Source organism: Calliopsis andreniformis, chromosome 4 (assembly GCF_051401765.1).
Source record: "Calliopsis andreniformis isolate RMS-2024a chromosome 4, iyCalAndr_principal, whole genome shotgun sequence".
Classification (NCBI taxonomy): Eukaryota; Metazoa; Arthropoda; class Insecta; order Hymenoptera; family Andrenidae; genus Calliopsis; species Calliopsis andreniformis.
The window spans coordinates 4,853,656-4,876,804 of record NC_135065.1 but is presented as its reverse complement, the minus strand read 5'-3'; the positions used below and the strand labels follow the sequence as shown (position 1 = coordinate 4,876,804).

Genomic DNA, 23,149 nt, shown 5'->3' with positions numbered 1-23,149 from the left:
TTCGTTTTCTCCTATTTATCGTGATCTCTTCCGTTATCTCCTCCTTGCCCCCAGGGGGGTTGGAAAGAGAGGGGGGAGCAGAAAATTATGGTATTCCTTTCGTCTACGTCTGTCCCTGAGATGACACCGTGTCCGCGTTAGCCCAGGCGAAGGGAATAAATTGTTGGCTTTTGTTGCGATTTTCTCTTCGATGGACCCAAGCGACAACTATGTGATTCGATGGAGTTTATCCTTATCGAGTTGACGAGGACATATGGGACGACTGGAATGATAATGGAATTGCATTTGCTCTGGGTTCGGATGATTCAGTGGTTGAGGTTCTAAGTAGTGGGTGCAAAGTATTCATCGATATTTGTTATATTGTAGAAGAGTTGATTGGGGTGTCTGGGCTATTACGAATTAGTGTTTTTCTCGTAAATGCAAAGTAGATAGGATAATGGGAGATTATTTATGATGCATATGATGATTTATGACTAATTCAAGGGAATATTTTAAGTCAAATTTTTGTATTTGCTCCTATTCCTTATATTCTTATTATGGATGACAAATTGTAAGCTTGCAGCTTGCACCGAGAGACTAGTAGTGAGAAAGCATTCCCTAATCCCTCTGAGATGATCTCTACACATACCATAAATCTTCATTTTTCACTCTTTTCTAAGTAACTATTTCTAAACAATTCTCTGAATTTTCTACATTTTTGAGTAATTGTTTCCAGTGATATAATTTTAATTTCTATTTGCACAATAATTCTGAATGCGAAAGTGTTCCCTCTTTGAAGAAATAAAGAACATTTCTTGTTGTATTTTTGTAACTACTAGGAAACCAATAATATGCTATAAATAATTGTTGTCGAATTTAATCGGATTTATTCAGACACGTCAGAGTTTGCCCACCGTTTTTTTTTTTTAAATCGAGAATTTGTATCCCTTTGAGGGATAATAAAAAACACAAAAATGATTTTATCGCCATGTTTCACAGTTTCGAAGGAAATGATTTGTAATACCTCAACAAAGGCATGTTGCTTATGTGTATATTTTTGCGTTCCATGTAGATAGAATGCAATTTATGAAAAAGTATTTATCTCGATTAAATAAATTCAATAAATTTGTTGCAGTTAAATATAATTTACGTGACTGAAGATAATACCGATTGGCTTTCCTGTGCCAGAGATTTTTGAGTTATTGAAAACCAGAAGTAACAGTTACAGTAAAAATGTATAAACCTTGTATGCAACATTTCTGCAAAACAGAGTTCTAAAACTTCAACAATTATACCTACGCTGCTATGGTTAATAAATTATCTAAATTCTTTTGTCTTACTTAATCCCTGAATGACAGTAAATTTTTGCTTATAAAAATATTCAGCAAAGAGGTTCTCCAATTTCACAATTTTCCGTCACTCGTGAAAAAGGATTGTACCTATGAATTTTTATTTTAAAAATTATTTATCAGTTTCAAATCTTTTTTTTTCTATTTTAATCTAAAACTCTTCGTCTGTTCGAATATTTTTCTAACTGCTAAAATTAATTCTATAATGTCAAAAAATCTAAAAAAATTCTTAGTTCACAAATTAACTATAATTCGTGCACAAAGAAGAACCTTCCAGAACAAATCTCAATCTTAATTCACCCAAATCAATTTAAAATTTCCTGTCTCTTTACTTTTTCAATGAATATTTCCCCCGATTTATCCTTCTAATTTATTTCGATCTCTTCCCGCGAATCGCATCAAACGTTCCTGCAACTCCGTCAATATTGGATCGTCCTCATTTGCATACCCCGCAGATGATTGGTCAAATATAATCTCCAAGCCTCTCGCGCCCGTGGATCCAAGAATGAAAGCTTTCTTTCCCCCCTTTTCCATGAAAACTTTAATAAGCAGGCCAAGAGTTCGACGCAGCGCCACCATTATCTCCTCCCCCCTTTTCCCTCGCCCTCGAAACGCTGGAGGACGTACCGTTTCATCCAGGATTCGAGGTAAACACGTGACACCGGTCGTGGAATCCACTTAGAATAAATTAACGTCGGGATAGAATAAATTGCGGCAATTAAAAGTTATTACGGAATTACCGTTTTCGCGAGGAAATTAGATCAGGTCGAGTCCGTGCTATTTTTACCAGGAAGTTGGTGTATTGCTGGTCTCCTGCGTCTTGTTACTGGGACGCGAAAACTGGGAATTTCATTAACGACGCAGGAATTAATCTCGCGTCAGGGCCAAGGAACGCGAAATTTAAAGGTCGACGTGCCTGCTGGACTCCATCAGGATCAAAGCAGAGGGCGAAGGGGAACGAGTCGGCTCCTCGTCAGCCGCGGCGAAGGGGAATGACACGGTTCGTTGTCAGACGCGGCGTAAACTGGGTCTCGAGTACATCGAGCACGATTGTTCGAATACGGCTAATTATCAGCGCGCGCGGTGATCGTTCGTTGAACTGAGAAGGGTTGTTGATGCATTTGACGAGACAGTGAACAGAGGCACTAGGAAGCTAGGGTAAAGTAAAGTAGAACGTTGGAAAATTAGATGAAACATGGTTGAAATAATATTTTCTCGTGCTTTGCTGTTAACCCTTGGAAGGCGAATGGTTTTCGAGGGACGTCATTTTATAGCGTGATTTTGACCCATAATAGAACTATTGCAAGTAGTTCTTCCCAGTAAAAATTATCACCTTGATTATCTTTTAACCTGCAGGAGTAATAGACATTTTTTAAATATAAATTATCTGATACTAAAGGGGTCATTATATGGTCATGTCCACTTCTTTGTAGGCGGAGTCGCTGGAGTTTACTTTTTATGGGAAACTGATTTGAAAACTGACGAGTCGCTTACTTTTTATGGAAAACTGATGAATATATTACACAAGCACAACTACGGTTAATTACACACACAAGACATGTGTTATTTCGAACGTTACATCTAAAGAAAGTAAGTTTATTTATTATTTCTTAATTTCTCTTGTATGACCTTAATTGACCTTCTGTTAAAAGTATTTGTATTCGACTTGAGAGGTATTATCAGATGCTAAACAGAAAAATGTTTTCGTTTTTGGCATTTCCCTGTAAATTTGTCTTTGAATGAGCTTCTGTAGACAGTTTCGAAATTCGTCTTAAAATAAGCTAGAATACTAGGAAAAAATAAAAGTATGGTTCCATTTAAAAAAATGGTCGTGACCTTCACCTTACCTTTGCGCGTCCACTGGGAAAAATAAGTCTCACTACATGATATTCCCCTCGGTGCTAAACAACTTTCATCTGAAACATTTTTGCGTGTAATCAATATTTTTGGATATATTTCTCTATAACGCTTTATAATTTTCACCCTTATATTATAAATTTTCAAATTCTGAACTTCAAACAATACGAAATTTGCATATTCAGAGTTTCTAATCATCTAGCATTTGCATATACCGAGTTTCAAGTAATCCAGTATTTATACATTATACATTCAGAGTTTCAAATAATCTAATGTCTACATATGCAAAGTTTCGTATGTTTCAGTATTTAGATACGAAAATTTTTTAAATATTCAACTACAAAAATTTTGAGAGCCTTTTTATTTGTCTCAAATTCTGGATTTAATATTAAAAATTCTCTTGAATAATATTATAGTGACAAGATTTCTAATTAGCTAATAGTATAATAATCAACATTGATAATAAAACAATAAAAAATACCCCTCGAAAATAGAAGAATAAATAAGGTAAGTGAAGTAACGTGGTAATTAAGTAATTATGTAACAAATTCCTATTTCTATTTCACATTTCAAGAATTTTATATTTTCAATTTGTGATAATTTTCTTACGAGGGTGCGATCTCAATTCTTAAATATTCGAACTGTTAAAAAGGCAGTTAAAAATACAAAAACAAGAATATAAAAGCTTTATTAAACAAATAAAATATAAAACAAAAATAATAAACAAAGTTTATAATACTTTCAGCAAATTTGATTTTCTGTCCCTTTTAAAAGTTTAATCTTTCTCGAAGAAAGATTATAGCCCATAAATGTATTACAACATTTTTTTTAAAACGTTAACATTTGAAAAATTTCTGAAAAAGACCCTAAAGAAGTTTAAAAAGATAAAAAAAGCACTTCATATATTTAAACTGTTTTCGTAAAGAAAATAACATTTTGTAGAATTCGTACCACTGCGTATCAACGTCCATTCTCGCCATTTTTCTTTGTTTGCACCAGCAGTCTGGGTAATAATTTCATTAACGAAAACTGAAGCCTAATTAGAGAGCGAGGCAATTTATCAATGTTCCAAATTCGCTGCATTCGAGCACTGCATCCACGCCTCACGCTCTGCGTTCGATCAATCTTCATTACTTATGCCATCAGTTTGCATCGTCAGTTGTGTTACATATTGTATTAACCGAATGAGTAATTGACCACGGCAATGATGCCAACCTCGGATATTGCGTTGCAAATCACGCAATGAATCATCCTTATCCTTTTCGAGTCGTAACTTTACGTGGACTTATTCGGCGCCGCGTTAATTCTTGATTGAGTTCACTAGTTTCAGTTGGTCATGATTAAAGCAGAATTTAGATTGTGAAGGATAATGAGGTTCCTATAAAGTTAGAAAATTACGATATTTTGGTGCTTTGGTATGAAAGTAGTTCCAACAATTTTATCCTAATATTAATCCATTTTAAACGGATTAATATTAATTGTTTGAAGTATTTTCTACTGTTACTAGACTGCTTTTCTTTATACATATGACATTAATATAGGTTTAAAACTGGCTCTAACCCTACATGTTATTTAACAAAGTTGTACAGAGAGGTATGTTATACTAATGTCTCTTTTCTGTTTTCTAAAAAGTTGTATAACTTTATTTAATACCATGTAGTGTAAACCCACCTTAAGAAAAAAAATGTACATATATTCTAATTTTTATAGATTTAAGTTTTATTTAAATTCTGATTTCATTTCTGTTTTATATTAGCATTAACACTTTTAACGTTGTGTTATTTTCAATATTAACAATATTTTGTAAGAATGGAATGCAGAAACGTATACGTATACAATAATACTATAATTATATATTACCAGTAACTATAATATATTATTATTATTATTATAATATATGTAACATATATAGTAATATATTATTAAAATTGATATCATTATTATTAATATCTTCGATATTTTATCAGGTAAAATAAATAATACGTGGGACACATCATGTCAGTTTTTAAAATAGGTTTATAAATCTATTAATTCATGTTCTGAAGCATTTCATACATATATTATAATTTTGTTATAAAAGTCAGTTTATTTTTATCTCTACTTCTATATATTTAAAATATTGATTAGAAATTGGAGATACAGAACGTAGGATTTTATTTCAACTGATCGGAATTAGGACTGAAAGTAACCTGTCTGCAAGCCGCGCTTTGAAACACGTGTTCGTATTGTATCTAGCTCTCTGTTCTCTATTGTAACGTGATTGAGCACTGTGCTATAGAAAACAGAGGGTTTCCAGTGAACCAGATATGGACGTTTTTTAAAAGTCTTTCTGAGTTTTTGCAATTTGATAGTAATTGCTCTACCAACCGCCAGTCTCCCCTAGCGCACAGTATTTTCGCAATACCTTCAAGCGTGTATATCTCTCATACAGATCTAGTGAAGCTTTCTTTCACGGACATAGAAACTATTTCCTGCGTTATATCATTTGTATTATTTCTTTGTTATAATTTTAAAAAATTGAAGCAATCCTTAATTTAAAAGCAGACATATAGTCTTTTCAAGATTTTGTAGTGCAGCACAAAAATACAAGAAGCGTGGAAAAGGTATATTCATGTAAACATTTCATGGTTTTTCCATCATGAAATTCTAATTTCTGATATTTTACTGTCATATGGATTGCCATAAAAAATTTAGAAATTTAAAGCATATAGAAATTATAGAATGTATATAATATTAAAAAATATAGAAAATATGAAAATTAGAGAGCAACTTATAGTATTTGAAAGATGAAAGATTTTTATTTAAATTCCATTTCTGTAACTGTGTTCATGAAAATATAAAATTGCATAAAAATCCACAGTCTAGCAATCAGTGATCAAGGAAATACAAAGTATCTCATGAAAAGTGGCCAGTACTTTAGAAATATTTCAGGGGCTGATTCAGAACCTAAAAATAATGAAAAAAGTTCTTATAAATACCAGATGTAGCGAGTTTTGTGTTCTGTCACTTAATATCTAACTATCTTCACAGGAGATGCTCAAAATGACTTCCTTGCATTTCAACGCATGTTTGCAGACGCCTCGTCATCGATGTGTTCACACTTTCAATACTCTCTGACGTTCCTCGAATCTGTTCAAACCTCTGTTCAATTTTATATCAGAGTATTTTATCATTTTCAACAGATCCTGCGTACATTAAGGATTTCAAGAGTCCTGACATATCTCGAGAAAAAAAAAAATAAATGGGACATATGTTTATATGAACTTTTTTCATTATTTTTAGGTTCTGAGTCAGTCCCTGAAGTGTTGCCCACTTATTACGGGACACTCTGTACGTATGTAGGTACTGTGCTCTGATTCTCAGGCACATAGTGGATCGACAAAGGCATCAAACGCACCGTGAGCTTAGTTCTGAAGCAGTTTCTAGAGGCACGCATGGGCGTCATCCATTTAACTAACTGGAACTTAACATTGCATGCACGAGCGCGTGCATCTTGCTGCAATTGCGCCTAAAGTGATGCACAGGATCTCTCTTTTCACGGTCGGGGGCGATGATTAAACATTTCATTACGCTGGCGCGCATTTCCGCTAGAATGCTGCATAACATACGCATGCTAATTTCGTTACGATCATGTTTCGTTGACGCGTCGCTGCGCGTGGATGCCGAGTATTTATTTGGAGAATTTTTGCGCCAGATCGATTTAAATATTCGTAGAATGTTGATGGAGGTGTTATTTTTAAGGGCACACCAGCAAGCCTGGACAAATTTCACTTACGTTGTTTGAAAATATGCAAAATATCGATTTATTTAAAATAACAACAATTTTAAATAGTGAACCACATATTTTATTATTTTTTTACCGCATAAATTGGAGAGAAAGTTATCTTCAAAATAATTCTGTAATACTTTGTGTGATAAATTTAATTGTAGTGTCAAGTATTTAATTATTGTAGACAGTAGAATAATTATTTTCAACATTGTTTCTTGAGATGGAATAAAGCAACCGTATTTCAAAAACGAAATAAGTATAATATATAATAATACAGTATTTAAAATATAATAGCGTCTACTTGTAGTAATGTTATTTCAATGAATTATTACTTCAAGTAAAATCTCAGTCATTAACATAAAATGTTACTAAATAGCAGCTTGCAGCTTATAATTCTATTTACATGGTGCATAATATTAGCAATATTAATATTAATTTGCATAAAATGAACAGAAAAATGTACTAAACAACGTATTATAAAATTGAAAAAATAGTAATATAATAATTATTGTATAAACTGTGATAAATATTGAAAAATATTGGACTATTTTCTTAGTTAAGCTTACCATTGTTTGTATCAACTCTATTTTCATCTTGAAATTATCCTGATTTTCTTTTAGTTTCATTCTTCATAAAACAAATACAAATCCTTCATATGAATCAATTTTAAGATCAAAAGCATATTTGATACTCTCCATAAACGCATGACTCGAGATTAGTCTAATTATTGGAAATGAAAATTCTAAATAGTAAGAATAATACTTAACAACAATGATGGTTAAGCTTTACTTTCCTAAGAAAATAAGTCTATTTTATTTTGGATAAAATATAGCTGTGCCCCTTGCGATTTAAAGTTCATAGTTTATTTGAAATTGGCGAAAAGTGGTTTTCGAGTTTTTGTCCATCAAAACAACGTGGATTATCACGCTTCGTTTCGCTCGCTGGATTGTACTTATAGCCCACAACAAAACAGCTGCAAAGTTTATACGCTTTAATTGCTCGTAATCGACCGAGCTTTATTTTTAATCCGCCTTTAGTTGCACGATACGCAATTTCATTGATTTCCTCCCTTGACGCAACGTTCAGAAAATTGCGGGGCGATTAATCTTCTAGAAAACCGATATGTCTACGTTTCATGTTGGAATATTCCATGTGGGTAACTTATTACAAATGATTTATTATCTTAATTGCCCTATTAATGCTTATCGTATGAATTTTACTACTTTCAGAATATTCGTGGGAAATTGCTCAAGGATAGTAATTTAAAAGCTTAAACGTCTACTTTGAATTTTAAATCAAAATCACCCTATCGAAATTTCCGTTAACGTGTTAATTTTTAGGCAAAAATGACTTTCTTATATACAAAAATCGTAGAAAATAAGACTATGAATATTTAAACGTATGATTCTAAGTAAATATATAAACAAAACATTTGCTACAACATTTTTGCTTTCAATGTTTCGTTTTTAAAGAAAGTAATTTTTCTCGATACGCGAGAAACTATTAAATTTATGCATTTATGATTAGGTAGTACGTAAAGTGAGATTCTCATGAATTTTGTTACTAGAAAATCTACCTTGTAATCTTAAACTACCCTGTAAAATATGCATGTACAAGTTACATGATATAACGTACAATATAATGCATTAGTTTGAAGTTCTGGTAAATGAATGTAACACTAGAACTACTACATGAGTCAACACGTCGTCTGCCAACTACGAGATAACTCGTAGTTTTTCTACATGAAATAAGATAGGCAGTCAGCGTGTTAAAACGATCTGTACGAATGTTAATAAACAAAGCTATCATAATACTCATTTCACTTAGAATAACCATGTTGCAAAAATTTCCTAGAAGTCACTATTAAACATTTGACAAGTGACTTCATTAACACAGAAGATTCTAAAACGAACTCAGAACCTTTAGCTAAAAATTAGCACGTTCGGTATTCCGATGCATCGCGCAGTTTTTACATTTTTTATGTACTTTTTACGTATTTTTTTATGAGCAATTTATGTCCTGTACGTTCGCATAAAAAGTAACGCAAATGCTCCACATCCGTCTTCACTTTTTAACGAGTGTGCTCGTGGCATATACGGGTATGTTGCTTGGGAAATTTGTCCACGTGTATGATGATAACAAGTATAAAGTATACTGTGAATTTTGATGAAAAATTATCAGCATATGCTTGACAATGAGTGAAATTGAGTAGATAAAGCACATAACGCGAGTAGTTAAGGTTTATTAAATAATCATATCTTCATTTAAAATAGTGTTCCTTGCTCTAGATGCTGTTTAATGTCGAGCTTATAGCGAAAGAGGTGCTTCTAATTGTAAGTCCAGCTCATGCATTGATGACTTACTTCTATCTCTATTTTTAATAAGGATGTAAATGAGAATTTGTGAAAACAGAACTTCTTTGCTCTGTATGTTAGATCACTTTACAAGTAATGGCATTCTTTACTTTACATTTTGATTTAAAAGGTAGAAACTTTTTTTGGAGGGATTTCAAATTATTTGGTGCTGAAAGATCGTAGGATAATAATGGACATCATGTTAGTGATTAAAGATCTTAGGTTAAAGAAGGTTTATATTAAGTAAGATTAAGTTGGTGTCCAGATATTAACTGATGTCACTGTATTCTAAGGCAATTCTGAAGAATTTTAAGTTTCTCAAGAATCCAATATCTCTTAAATGATAAATAGACTTCGGATCTTTATACAGTTATGAGAAATTTCAATATTCAAAACCACTAAAAAAATAGAAAAATGTATTGAAAGAAATTGAAATACATTTTTTAACACTTAAAGCTCGAAACAAATATTCAATCAGATTGTATTTCTCTAATTCCAGTTATTTACGAAAATAGGAATTTGCATAAACATCTACATTCTATGAACTCCTAAACAAGACTGATATGCTACGATATATTACTCACTATAATAATAATAAATATATGACTATTATCTATACTAGAAATGTACCATATACTTATGCCAACATGAATAACCCCATTCAACCCCTTTGCAAATGAAGATTCTTTTCAAACACATATTTCATTCCATTTTCTCGCCAACTAGGTTTCCAACTATTCCAAACGCAGCAGCAAAAAAGCTAAGCGTAACGTGTGTGCCCTAGCAGTCAGGAAAGGGATAAGTTTCCCCCTTATCTCTTCGAAATAAACGGTTCCTTCAGGGACACCCAGTCCACCGCCGATCTCCCAGCGTAAGGATAACATACTCCCCCAATTCAAAGGAACACCAAGAAACCGGTTCACTTTCGCCCGAGCAATTTCCCTCCGTTTATCAGGAGCCTCTCGAAGCGGCGTGTGTGGTCGCAGGCATAATCGCGCGACGTGTCCCCGAACACATCCGCCGCCTATCAAGCTCGAAAACCGCAGGGAGCAGCTCCCGTCGAGATACTTTCATTACCCCAGTAAAAGGGGCGGCCGCCGTTTCCTCCCGGCCACAAAATTATTCCTGATAGCGGTGGCGAACTCGAGGATGTACCATGGAATTGAAGGAGGGTGGCCGCGTCGCGACGTGGGGACCAACCCTTATCAAACGGGTTGGAACAAGACGCACGGGGTCGGATGATAAATCTTTAAGCAAATTCGGGCGGAGGGACTGTCGATACGTTTCTCCTCGCTGCGAGGGAGACAGGGTTGGAAATGACGAGGGAGTGGCTCGATCCTCGCGAGAGTCTCCCGGACGAGATAGAGGGATGTTCTGGGACGAGCATCAACGTGCAGCTTCCTGGCTGCGGGAGGATGTAGTTGATTGGTAGTCGAACTCTGGCATGCTTTTTGTGATTTTTTTGGGGGGAAAGGCGATTTTATGGCTAAAATTTAACTCTTTTGGGGGTTGAAGCACTGTTCATATCTTTAATTTTCTTTTTGTTGTTTCTTCTGTTTTTGAGGATTTTGTAGTTAAGATTTAACTCTTTTAGGGGTTGAAGCACTGTTCATATCTTTAATTTTCTGTTTGTTATTTCTTCTGTTTTTGACGATTTTGTAGTTAAGGTTTAATTCTTTAAGGGTTGAAGCACTGTTCATATCTTTAATTTTTTTTTGTTATTTCTTCTGTTTTTGAGGATTTTGTAGTTAAGATTTAACTCTTTTAGGGGTTGAAACACTGTTCATATCTTTAATTTTCTTTTTGTTATTTCTTCTGTTTTTGTATTTATTACTTGGATTGTATATTCCGTATGTTATATGTGTAATTAACTAGTTAATAGTACTTCTAATATTCTGATGTAGCTTTAGTATATTTTAGACTTAAGACTTAATGTTTTTTTTGTGAACTCCTAGTCATTATTCGTTTTCCATAATACTCAAAAATTTCGAACTTTTTGCATATCTAAAAAAAGGAACAGAAGAAACAAATTTCAAAAGCACTGCCCTACATACAGATAAAAAAGTATCCATTTTTAAACCATTTTTTCTCATTGTCAGTAGGTAATGATATATTTTAGTCTAAAGTCGTATTCAATAAAAAGCCTGGTGAATCTCTTTAGTATTATTAAATTTAATAAATCTAAACAAATCAATTAAATCTTTCATAAACAAGTACTACAAGGATTTCTGATATTTCCTAACCGCCCTTAAGATAAAAGCCAACATAAAACAAACTTCAATCCACCTGCAGAATTTGCCTCCCCATTTGCAATTCCAATTTTATCCACAAGCAAACACGCTTATTGAAGGAACCACAGATGTACATCTCCTTATGCACGAGTTATGGATTCGCTTATTCCAGTATTTACACATAAAACGTTATAAGCTATGTACACAATCCTTTCATTATCGAAGATCGTGTTGTCACGGAAATCTACAATTTGCTTGGCGATACATGTGCATCTATTTCCCTGGACGAAGTGTTAGTGTCCCATAAATGGAATAGCTTTGTCGTTCCCGCCACCGCCTACGCACAAGTGTTTTCATTCCCTGAGAAAATTTCCTTTCATTTCCTCGACGTTCGTGGGGAACGCGTTCCTTTCTAAATTTTACGAGCGTATAACACGAAACCTTCCAAATTTAATCTCGGTTCTACAATCAGCCTCTCCCCTCTGGCCGCTATTCGCGCCCTCTTGACCCCCATGCACGTTTCTTTCCAACCCTCTATTGTAGAGGACGAGAAAAACATTAGGGCATGTGTCAAACAACGAAATCAATTTTATTTTAATAATACAGTATTTAGTTGATATGTTATCGTTTTATCTTCATTACTTCTAGGGGTGGTAATTAGATACTTATTTATGTTTTAGAAGTATAGTAGGTTAAAGATTATTCCAATTCTGGTTTCCTCTGCCTTTTAATGTTTTCTGTAACATTTAGTTATCAATTTAAAAGTATGTCCTATTTGGAGTCTCTGGTCTAGGTAATTAGAATTGGAAGCAGACTCGAGTGCTACTCAAAAATTGATTAAACTTCAAACTTCCAAAACTTTATTAAAATTCCTCAAAGGCCGTTATATGAAGAAACAAATTAATGTGTGAAACTTCTGCTTTTTGATCTCTCGAACTTCATCTTTCAAATTTTATCTTGCTCGGCGACCAAGGGGTAAAATCTTCCCTTAAAAAGGAGTCTCTTAAATTGTAACAACTTTTTGATCTCTGACGAGAGTTACAGCCTAGGGACAACATTATTCACAATTTAGGTTTACAGTGATTTCCACATATTTTGTTAGAAAACTTAAATATATATAGATGCCAATAAATAACTTTTTTAATATTTTTTATAGAAGAGAAATATATTCAATTTAATCCTCAACTGTAGATACCTAATGTTAAAAACGAAAGATATGATTAAAACCTATTAATAACAAATACTTTTGGAATTCATATGAGCGAGGAAACAAGTTATGACATATATTCTCAACTTTCATTATAATGTCTTTTATATTTAAGTAAGAACAATAACAAAAGTATATCACGTGGACTCTACCAAGCTTCCGTGTCAATAGTCAAGAATTAACATTTTTCAAGTAGTAAACTAAAGTACTCCTAAGGTTAATAGCACTAGTACTAAAACCCTAGTATTATCAACGACCTTACAGCGAGAAAACACTGTACAAATACGCCTAGCAACAAATTTCGTGCTCGAATCACCAGTGTACTTCCGTCATCATAATTCATCAGTCCAAAACTACAATATCTTCATGACTGTGAATTTTCAAAACTTGTGCCACCATTGTCGTCCAATTTTATCGTACCAAGTGGCACCTAGCAACCCTGTGCTAAAATATGTTCACCGTGGCATGTTTTTGTTCCACGATACACATGTTTGTACCTATGCCACGACCGAATTTACATGCTCGTGAAAGTTGGTATTAATGCAGCTTAATCGAGTTTACTGGAAGTGACGTTCTGTTTATAGGTCGGGAAGAGAAGATCGGCAGGGGGATGGGCGCTCTCCCCGCAATTTATATCGGGTTACGCGGTCACCGTCTGATAATATAACCCGTGTTCTTCAAATATTAACGACTCGTTGGTTGACCCACCTGCCGGCTGTTATGTTTGACCGTTGTTATTGCATCTGCAGCAGGCGCTTTTCAGCGATGTGCGCGCGACGTGTGTGTGATAATGAACGTTTAATCGCGTCATAGGCTGGCAAAAGAGCCTTTATGCAAAGCCGCTATCAGCAAACGCGGTTTCGTGTTCACTCGAGGCACTGGGGTGACTGGGGCTTCGACAGGGAACTTGAATCGATTGCAACTTTCTCGTATATTCGAGTATCGGTTCATTGTTTGTGGAGTTTGGTGGTGATAATCAGGGGTGCCACATAATTCCCTCTTTGGGTACAGTGGGGGAAAATGAGGAGGTGGGGAGGAAATAATAGGCGTTCTATTTGTGTAGGTCCAGGCTCTAGACTCGAATGAGACCTTAGCAACACAATACTTTGTGAAAGTGTTACTGCTGTAACTTGGTGAAAAAGAAATCGCTAGATAGGGAGCCTGAACTATTTTTAAACAGCAAAGCCTCTACTTTCTCACTCCAGAATTGAAGTTTTTCAAAGATGTTTCTCTAATTAAAGGGGATTTTTTCCTTAAAAATTGTTGCAAGACCTTTTTCAGAACCTAGGAGCCACAGTAAATTCCCAGTAGAGCCATAATCGGCTAACGAGCTACGGTTTAGTCATCATTACCTTATGCAATAATCATCTAAAATAAGGTCTGAAGCCAAAACCATACCAAAGAATATCACTTGAAGTATATTTTATACATTTTCAATACTTTCAGACTGTCCAAATATTTACACACGGTAGTGCACCTATATCAATCGGATCTGTAACCTCTAAGACCATGATGACACCGAACTCATTAAATCAGCGAGCATTCCAAGTCCCAACCGCTTCGAAATGATCCTTTCTCAAAGCGAACGGACAATTTTCCAGCGTTCTTAGGGATCCAATCGAGGGAGCAAATTGAGAATTTGCAGGAGCAGTGAAAGGATTTTTGTTCAGAATGTCGGGGATATCTTCGTGATTTGAAAGCGTTAAGCCGTATACACACGCGCACACAGATGCAGTAGGTATCCACGCGAAATGTAGGTCGTTTCAGAATAGCCCTGGAACATTGACCGTTAAGCAATAGTCGGAGCAGTTTGAATAGAGTGAACTTGATTCGAAGCCGATCGTCCACGCGAGGCTCGATCGTTCATAAGAGAAATGGCTAATGAATTACTTTCCCCCAGCGATGCACTGCGCCTGATTCTCGATACGATCGAACTGGCGTACAGCAAGGACATAGTAAGTTATTTTCGTTGAGAGGCACGATTGAGAACGCGAGCATTGTTGAATAATTTCGTAATATGCAGGCATGTGGATGTGCGCGTTGATCCTCGACGTTCGAGCTTCCGATATCGCGTATTTAAAGTTTCAAGCACGCTGGGAAATTCATTGATTAATTCTCCTGCACTTCCATATCCCTGCGCGGAGTCGTGTTTTTTCAATCGAATATTTCTCCTGTCCTCGGTTTCGACTATATTTTTTCTACAGACGCAGGAAATGTTTGTTGTTCTTCTTGGACAGCGGGAAGGGGGACACGAAACGAGTAGAATAATTCTGAAATGTGCTTTCTATATTCTGTGTCAAAATGTTTGCGCCTGCTGTATGTTAAACAACCTCGGTGCTGGGGATTTTTCGTGTTGGAGGAACGAAGTGTCGTACTTGGTATTAGTTAATGGAAATGTGTCTTTTAAAGGAAATAGCAGATCTTAAAAGGGTTTGGAGATTGAGATACAGTGTTAGTGAAAGATGTGGAGTGTATTCTCAGGCTTATGATACTCTGATGACGATTACGTAACGAGAAGTATAGGTATGCATGGTTAATGAAGATTGTGGCTTGTAAAGGAAATGTGGGGTACGAGGTCTTAAAAGGCTTTAGAGTTTGACATATACTGTCAGTAAAGGATATGGAGTCGGTTCTAGATGTAAACTTAAGGTACTCTGATGACGATTATACAGGGTGTCCTATATTTTTCTGTACATACTTTGGTAGCCTGTTCTACAAGTATAAATAAGATTAAAGTGTCATAACAAAAAGTTCATAAATGAAATTTTTTGACTGTTAGGGAGATTGTTAAAGAGTCATAACAAAAATACAGGGTGGTAACCAGCCAAACTCAAATAGTCGATTTTACACGAAAAAAGTGACCTAATTTTTCATACTAAAGAAAAAGAGAAAAACACCAGAAAAAAGATATCTACACAAAAATACTAAAATATACAAGTTCCCCTAATCTTAAACATATAATCTATTTATATTTCTGAGTATCTCCAAATTATTACACACAGCCTTAAATCGAACAGTCGGCACCCCTAGCAGTACCAAAAACATAGAACCCTAACGCCAAACACAATTCAACATCATCCCCTGGAAGCCTCCAGCCGAAGCATTTGAACGCTAATTATACACTCGACGCTCGGGCGCACTCCGCAGACCGAAATTAAAGCGGGAACCGTTCGATCCATAAAGCATCCTCAGCGAGTCAAAGCTGGTGATCATTAGCCCCAGTGTATCCGTGGCCAAATTAGTCCAGAGGGGTCGGCGTAACACGAAGGAGGGTGCTTCACACGTACGCTATAAAAGAATAATGGAAGTTCTCTCGGCGAGAGCAGAGGGTGTTCGCAATAACTCGCAATCAAGATATTAGGAGATACGGCGTCGAGGACGGGGTATTTTTTAAGTGACCGAGAGCAAGTGTCTTCGAGACTTCCCCGTCCCGCGGCAAGCCGAGGTGAGAGGGTGGGCGGCGTTGAATCCCGTTGACCTCGATTCCGTGGCACACACGAGGCTCCCTTAATCACCCTTGACCCGTTTCCCTGGGAAATTGTGCATACCACCTTTTCCAATCTTCCGCCTCTACATCCACAATGGTTCTTTAGAGATGGCGGCGGCCTCCCTTGAGCATTACTTCAGGGTTGCGCGCGATGCTGGATACAGGGAGGCGTTATAGCGAACCTTCGATCCAATCCTCTGTCCCCCCAAACAGCTTATATCGTTCGCTTTACAAGCTTCCGTATCTCGAGACACCGTAAAACGGCCGCGAAAGAGGATGATTGACTCGTTTGCTGACCGGAGATCGAGAGATTTATTCCCGATCAGAAAAGGCTGCTGGCCCGAGAGCCTCGGAATTATGTAGCGAGTCAGCCTATGAATAATGGGAAGCTTCCGAGGGGACGGAGACAGCGCGATAAAATTTATGGATCGCGACATGGCCAGTGCCTGCGTACTAGTTGTTTCGGAAAGTGTGGAGAGTTTCCTGTGGATTGATTGTGGACGTAGAATGGCGTAGAAATTTTATACAGGGTGTTTACAGGGAAGAACGTTGAGAATGTTGGAAGTAATTCATTTGTAGGATGAGGTTTTTTAATTTGAACTTGTTTTTTGAGAGACTTAGTCTGGATTTTTAGTGACTGTTGGTGGAGGGACGACTATAAATTTGCTTGAAAGGTACTTGGTGCTTGAAGGGTACTTGGGGTAAAGAATACATGTAGTCACAAAATTCTATATACACTGTACTATATGGGAATTCAATCAATCTGGAAGTTATGATTTTAATGAAAGTTTGTGGGCATGTAGAGTGTAATGGGTTATTCAGGGAATATTTTTTTATTGATGGGAAACCTCTTTGAGGGAGTGGAAACAACCCCTAAAGTTTGAGTACTTTTTCATCTTTTGAATACAACTGTGTCTAGAAAGTTTTTTACAATAAGGTGACAGAGCATAAAAAATTACATATTGCTAACATGATAAATTTTATTGTATTTTTCACCATTTTAATATTAGTAATTGTGTATGGTATATAGGTTTTTGTGTCTGACTGTATATAATGTTTGACTACTGATTCTATAACAGTTCATTTTCAAAATACATATATGGAATTCTTGTAGTAGTGAATATGTTTCAATTTTAAATAACTTGAGTTCTTGAATACTTTGAATGTTTGGATATTTTGAATATTTTGAAATTTTCAACTTTTTGAATACTTGAATAAAATTGGAAAATCTTGTGCCTTTTGAGTCTCTAAGAGCTTGGAACTCTTGAATTCTTTTAATTTTTGAATATGTTAATGGAAATAATAAAGGCTTAGAATTTTTAGTATTTTTGGATATGTTGAATTCTTGAATATTTAAAATGTTTGGTTATTTCAAATCCCATATATGTCATAATACAAAAATCCCCTATTTTTCAACAAATATTAGCGATTCACCCAATATGGTTCCAAAAGAGGAAAGACATTTGTGGCTAATCGTAAAACAATAATCACGTAATGTATTTTTAAACGGTGCAAGGGAATACTTTTATTCATTCTTATACAATGAAAAATTTATATTTCAATTTAAAAATTTATTTTTATAATTTATATTTATCTGATATTGTTAAGGTATTTTTATATCAATTCAAATTGTCCAGCATATATCGACCTACAGGTCGAGCTAGTCGCTTATTCTGCCTCTTCGCGCGTATTTTCCAACTGAAAAGCGATGCCACAGAAAAACGATTACAAACGTAAAATACTACTAATGATTATTACCCTTTTGTTGAAACAGTACCTTCTGTTTTAGACCTCCCGTGAGTATGCGAGGTAATTATTAAACTTTATCATTTACAGTGTCTTCTTTGTCTTTGTTGGGAAAAGAATAGTTCGATTGGGAGCTATGTAATTTTAAATGACTACGATTTACATGGTAGACAGTGGATTTTAATGATATTGTTAGTGATACCTTTAATACCGTCGTTTCTACTGACACATATTCATTAAAATAAAACATATTAAACAATAATTTTCGAAATTTATATATTTCCTGAAAATAATGGTAAAATACATATTTAATATTTAGCACCATTTATCGTTACAGTATACTATGCACTGTCATTTCAGTATTCAATATTGCATCACCAAGAAGATAATCGCTAATTGTTCTCTACTAAAATTTGAATTCTCTTTTTAAGAAAAGACTGAAAAATGATCTCAATAAGTAGTGACAGTATTTAAAATTGATTGTAGCGTATAATAGCATGTATAAAAGCAATTGATTCGATTTAGCCTAATTCATCGGTACTCATCAAAAAGAGCAACCGTGTTGCGAGTTAAGTGGTTAATAGAAATTGGATAAACTCCAAATAAACAGAAATTGGTAACTGGGGAAAAAAGGCCTGGCGTGATCCAACTTTCTCGTTAAGGCAGCTCGATTCGGTCGGCAGGAAAGATAGAGAGCAGTTAAACGTACAACTTTACCCACGGCCAATACTGACCTAATGAAACTGGGAATCTCTGATAGCGGATAAATAGCATCGGCATTGTTCAATTTGCTCGTGACGTTAGCCTCTCGTTAGTCGCGTGGAATTTCGATCGATCCTGTACGAATTTCCTACGTTGAGTAGTTGAAACGTGCCACTGAATAGGAAGAAAGTGTTCATTCTCACACACAACAATAACTATGAAAGTGGTCGAGCAATAAATCAGAAATCGAAAAACGTTGAATTTATCGCTTATTTGGTGCTGCGTCGATTATCATTACAAAATAAGTGACAAATTCAATGATTAATAGAAATAGAGAACGGTGCAAAGTCAGTAGTTAGTTAATGACATAATTAGTAAAATATATTTTGCTCCTCTAATTTTATTGATATTTTACCATAGTGTCAATTTGACAATCGAGGAATACATTGAGTTACGAAAATGAGGTCTGGTTTTAATAATTGCCTCAATTTTCCATATTATATGGATTCTATCTCTTTCTTCACATTGAAATTTCTGATAAATGCATAAACATCGACGATCTAGTAATAAAGCATAGTTAAGTGGTAGATATATCTACCTTGCCTGAGTCATAAATTTAAAGTTAAACTACTATTCAAAGATCCTATAACTCTTCCTTTTTTCCATCCCATTCAAATCTACCATCAATGTAAAAGAATTGTGTTATAATACAATTACATTTAACATTTAGTATACATTTAACTAATCAAGTTTCTCATATTATCTTTTCAGATTTTTGAGTTTAAAAATCCGGTTGCATGGACCTTGACTACTTAACCTTAATGAGAGAACTGCAGGCACCTAGTATAGCCGGAGAGGGTGAGTCTTTTACTTATCGATTGTTCGATATTGTCTCTCTAATCGTGAGTAGGTACACACAGAATATTATTTGCAAATAAAGTTTAATTTTTTTTAAAAGAAACACGATACTCGAAACTAAAAAAGATTGAAATAATACCAGAAGTTCCTTAGTTTGGTATAAACTTAAAAGTTACCATTTTGAATTTGATAATAGAAGATTCAAAACAGTACTAAAGCTCGCGAATGCAAGGAGTAGTTTATTTAGCGTATGTATATTATGTTCCCTTCGCGTTTCTCTCGTGAAATCACGTTAGAAACATTATAGCTGCATGGAAAATTACATTCTGCCTGCGCGTAAGCTGATTACATTTGAAAATATAAAAGGCATAAAAATGTACAAAAATGCAGGGTACTGAAAAAAGGGGAACAGTGGGTAGTAGAATAAATACTTAAACGAAATTTTGCATGGTCCCCTGCTTCTCGTGGTTTAATATCACAAAGAATGCATATTTTATTTTGTCCCGTGCTATCGTAACATCGTAAATAATCCCCCATTGCTACTGCTTTGGAAGAGTTTCATTTTCTTCCTTCTTTTACCTTCCATTTCTTTCAATGCAGAACGAGTTTCTAATTTTTAACGTTAATGCTGTAGTAGAGACAAGGATTATGAGATTAATGTTCAGATAATTGTTTTGTATAAGTAGTATTTAAGATGTTTATACTGTTGTTTTGTGAATGGAAATGTGAAGTTCCTTGAAGCCATGAAGATGTACTGTTATTTGCAGACCAAATATTTAAAGATATTTTATATACTTATTTAGATTATATTAGGTCAAAAATAATGCATCTGATAGTTATTTTATTTGCAACAAAAATTAATCTCTACAATTATATTTGATCTTTAGAATGCAGAATATAACTTTCCAAAATTTTTTATTATTTCTTTTTGTTCTAGTAATGTTTGGAAAAGCCTACTAAAATAATTCTCATTTTTATTTACTCACTATTTAAAATAAATAACATGTTTATTATGAATGAATTTAATAATTTATTTACAATACATGTAAAGAATGATTCTCATTTTTTTCTCTCGTAAATTTAGAAAAATTAGTAGATGCTATAGTGTTCGTATTTACAATTAGAATCAACAAATTTTTAAAACTGGAACCATGAATCTTCTCTCCAATCTTTTTTCCTCTTTTTTCTTTTCGTTTATTTGTTGCAAAATTAAATTGTATTTATTGTGAATATTCTAAACGTTCCATGTAGAGTTAATAAAACTGACTCTACAATATTAACAAGTAATTAGTAGGTATTACCATTCTGCAAATTATTCGCGTTCAAATCATATGTTACATTGATAAAATCCTAATTATACGTTTAATGTAATATAGTAATGTTCAGTTAATTTGCTACAGGTTAACCAATACAATTGACTATTTACTCCCACAAGCATAAGACATTGAAATTCAGTCATTATTTTCAACAATGCTGTACTTCTTTAGATGACAAATTTTCTAAACCCTTTCATTTTTCATCGAAGATATCAGCCTTTAAAGTAATAATCCCAGAACAACCCTCTATTCAAAATACTAACAGCAATAGCTCACAGTAGTAATTAAGCACCTTCATAATCCATTAATCCCTCAAGTGGTGAGCTGACCGTCGCTTCTTACTCACCACAACCACGATTTTCAACTCAAGTTTCCTACCTTCAGCAACTCTAATAGGAAAACTTTATTTCACAATTGTGACATCAATCACAGTCTAGCAACAGAATTTCGTCAAATAAAAATACGTGGCTTCCAATAATTGAAATTGATAGAGTACAACTGTACCAGTAATAATTACTATGACTATTTCACAAGTATTATGAAAGTGGTCTAAAGAAAAAATTAATAAAGAATTGTGTTCATCACCTATTTTGTAAAGTAAATCAACGCAGTATCAAATAAGCGATAAATTGAATTTTGTCAGATTTTTGATATAAACTACTTTCATTATTACTGGCACAATTATTCAGTGGGGCAGTGCACAGGAATAGCCATTTTTAGTCAGCCTCACAATTATAAATACTTATATAACTCAGACATTAATTTAATAATAAATTAACCCAGTGGGGTTAATTTCATGCAAATCCTACTCTTCGGTATTTCGCAATTCAGTTTTCAAATTCTTCTCAGAAACATTTCACACTGTGCCACGATACACGCAGATTGTTAGTGATGGATGATCGCCATTGTTCGTCGCGAAATTTTGATCGATGGGAACGTGACATTTGGATCGTGGCTCGCTTCGAGGCCAATTACGCCTCGTAAAGGAATTAACTGGTTTGCAAGAACAACCGCAGACCCCTGTCTTGTGCTCCCTTTTCTCGTGCTTCCTTTTTTCTGCAATCGAAGAATGAATTCCCCAAAGGCAGAAGAAACGAGTAGCCCCGTCCAGAGTGTGCTTTTCACGAAATATTCACTTGGCATCGGGCTGCGTCAAATTGGGACGAGCTGACCAGTGATAATGACCCCTCGTGACTCGTCTTTCCTTTGTTTTTCTTCCTCGGTCTCAATTACTTCTTCCGTTGGTCTTCAATTGGCCGACATCTACAGTAGGTTAAATAAAGAAATAATTAGAATAATTCAACTATTGCATTGTTCCATTGCATAAATACATTTTCTACTGTTTTTTCCTACATACCTTCAAATTTTCATTGTATTTCCTTCGAAAGTGATAGATATATGACAACTTGAAGAGTTTAACACAAAAATGACCCTTATTAACTTTTCTTCTTCCAGAAGAGCAAGGTGATACTGTAGTAGCTTTAATTTGTATTCAGTTGATTAAAATTTGTTTTAAAAGCATATTCACGAATCACGTTTTTGATGATATACCTGTGGTTGTAAGGCAAAGTGACCCTCACAGTTTCAAAAAATTCGCGTTAAGGCCTTAATTGACACCTAGAATATAGAATGTATATTTTTAAAAAGGAAAAAGAACAGTAAAAAAACTTTTGCACCTAAAAATAAAGGTTTAAGAAGACACAAATCCATAAGACAGTATTCAATTTGAAAACTTTAAATGTCAATATCTCGGAAATAAAATATCTGACTTAGGTAGTCGTACTCTACAACTACAGATATATTCCATTGTGTGGTGAATCTAAAACGTGTACATACTTACAAAAAAATCCTAAAATAGAATAAGGGTTGTTTTTACATAAATCCTTCAATTGATATTAGACAGGATCAAAAACGTGAAATAAGTTGAAATGGAAAATTAGCTCTTTTTAATTTAGTTTTATTATACATCCAATAAAGCAAATTGGATGCTTAAATATTGTATATTTGTTATACATATGGCCGATTCTCGATAACTCTGAGTAACTGTATGAAATAGATCATTTTATCGGTTTTAATTCTTTTTACTCGGTTTTTACTACATCTATATAAAAACTTTCTTCTTATATTTGTTTCTTCTCGTTCTTTCTCTGTCGTGCTGTTATTCTCACTGTTTCCTTTTGGAGTAGGTTATCCAACGAGAAATGCGAACTGTAAGCTGCTAAATACTGTAACGAGAGATAGAAGAAAGTATACTGTTTCATCTAAAAGAGAAATGTAATCTTCGGATCAATCCG

At 34.5% G+C, this 23,149-nt stretch overlaps 1 protein-coding gene across 1 annotated transcript in view; it reads left to right on the top strand.

Moving 5' to 3' along the window:
* Hs3st-a (Heparan sulfate 3-O sulfotransferase-A) overlaps positions 1–23,149 on the top strand; it is a 181,692-nt gene that overhangs the window by 68,172 nt on the left and 90,371 nt on the right. Inside the window, exon 2 of the mRNA XM_076376635.1 lies at positions 19,453–19,539. The gene's annotated coding sequence lies outside the window, so the exon portion shown is untranslated. The remainder of the gene's footprint in view (positions 1–19,452; positions 19,540–23,149) is intronic.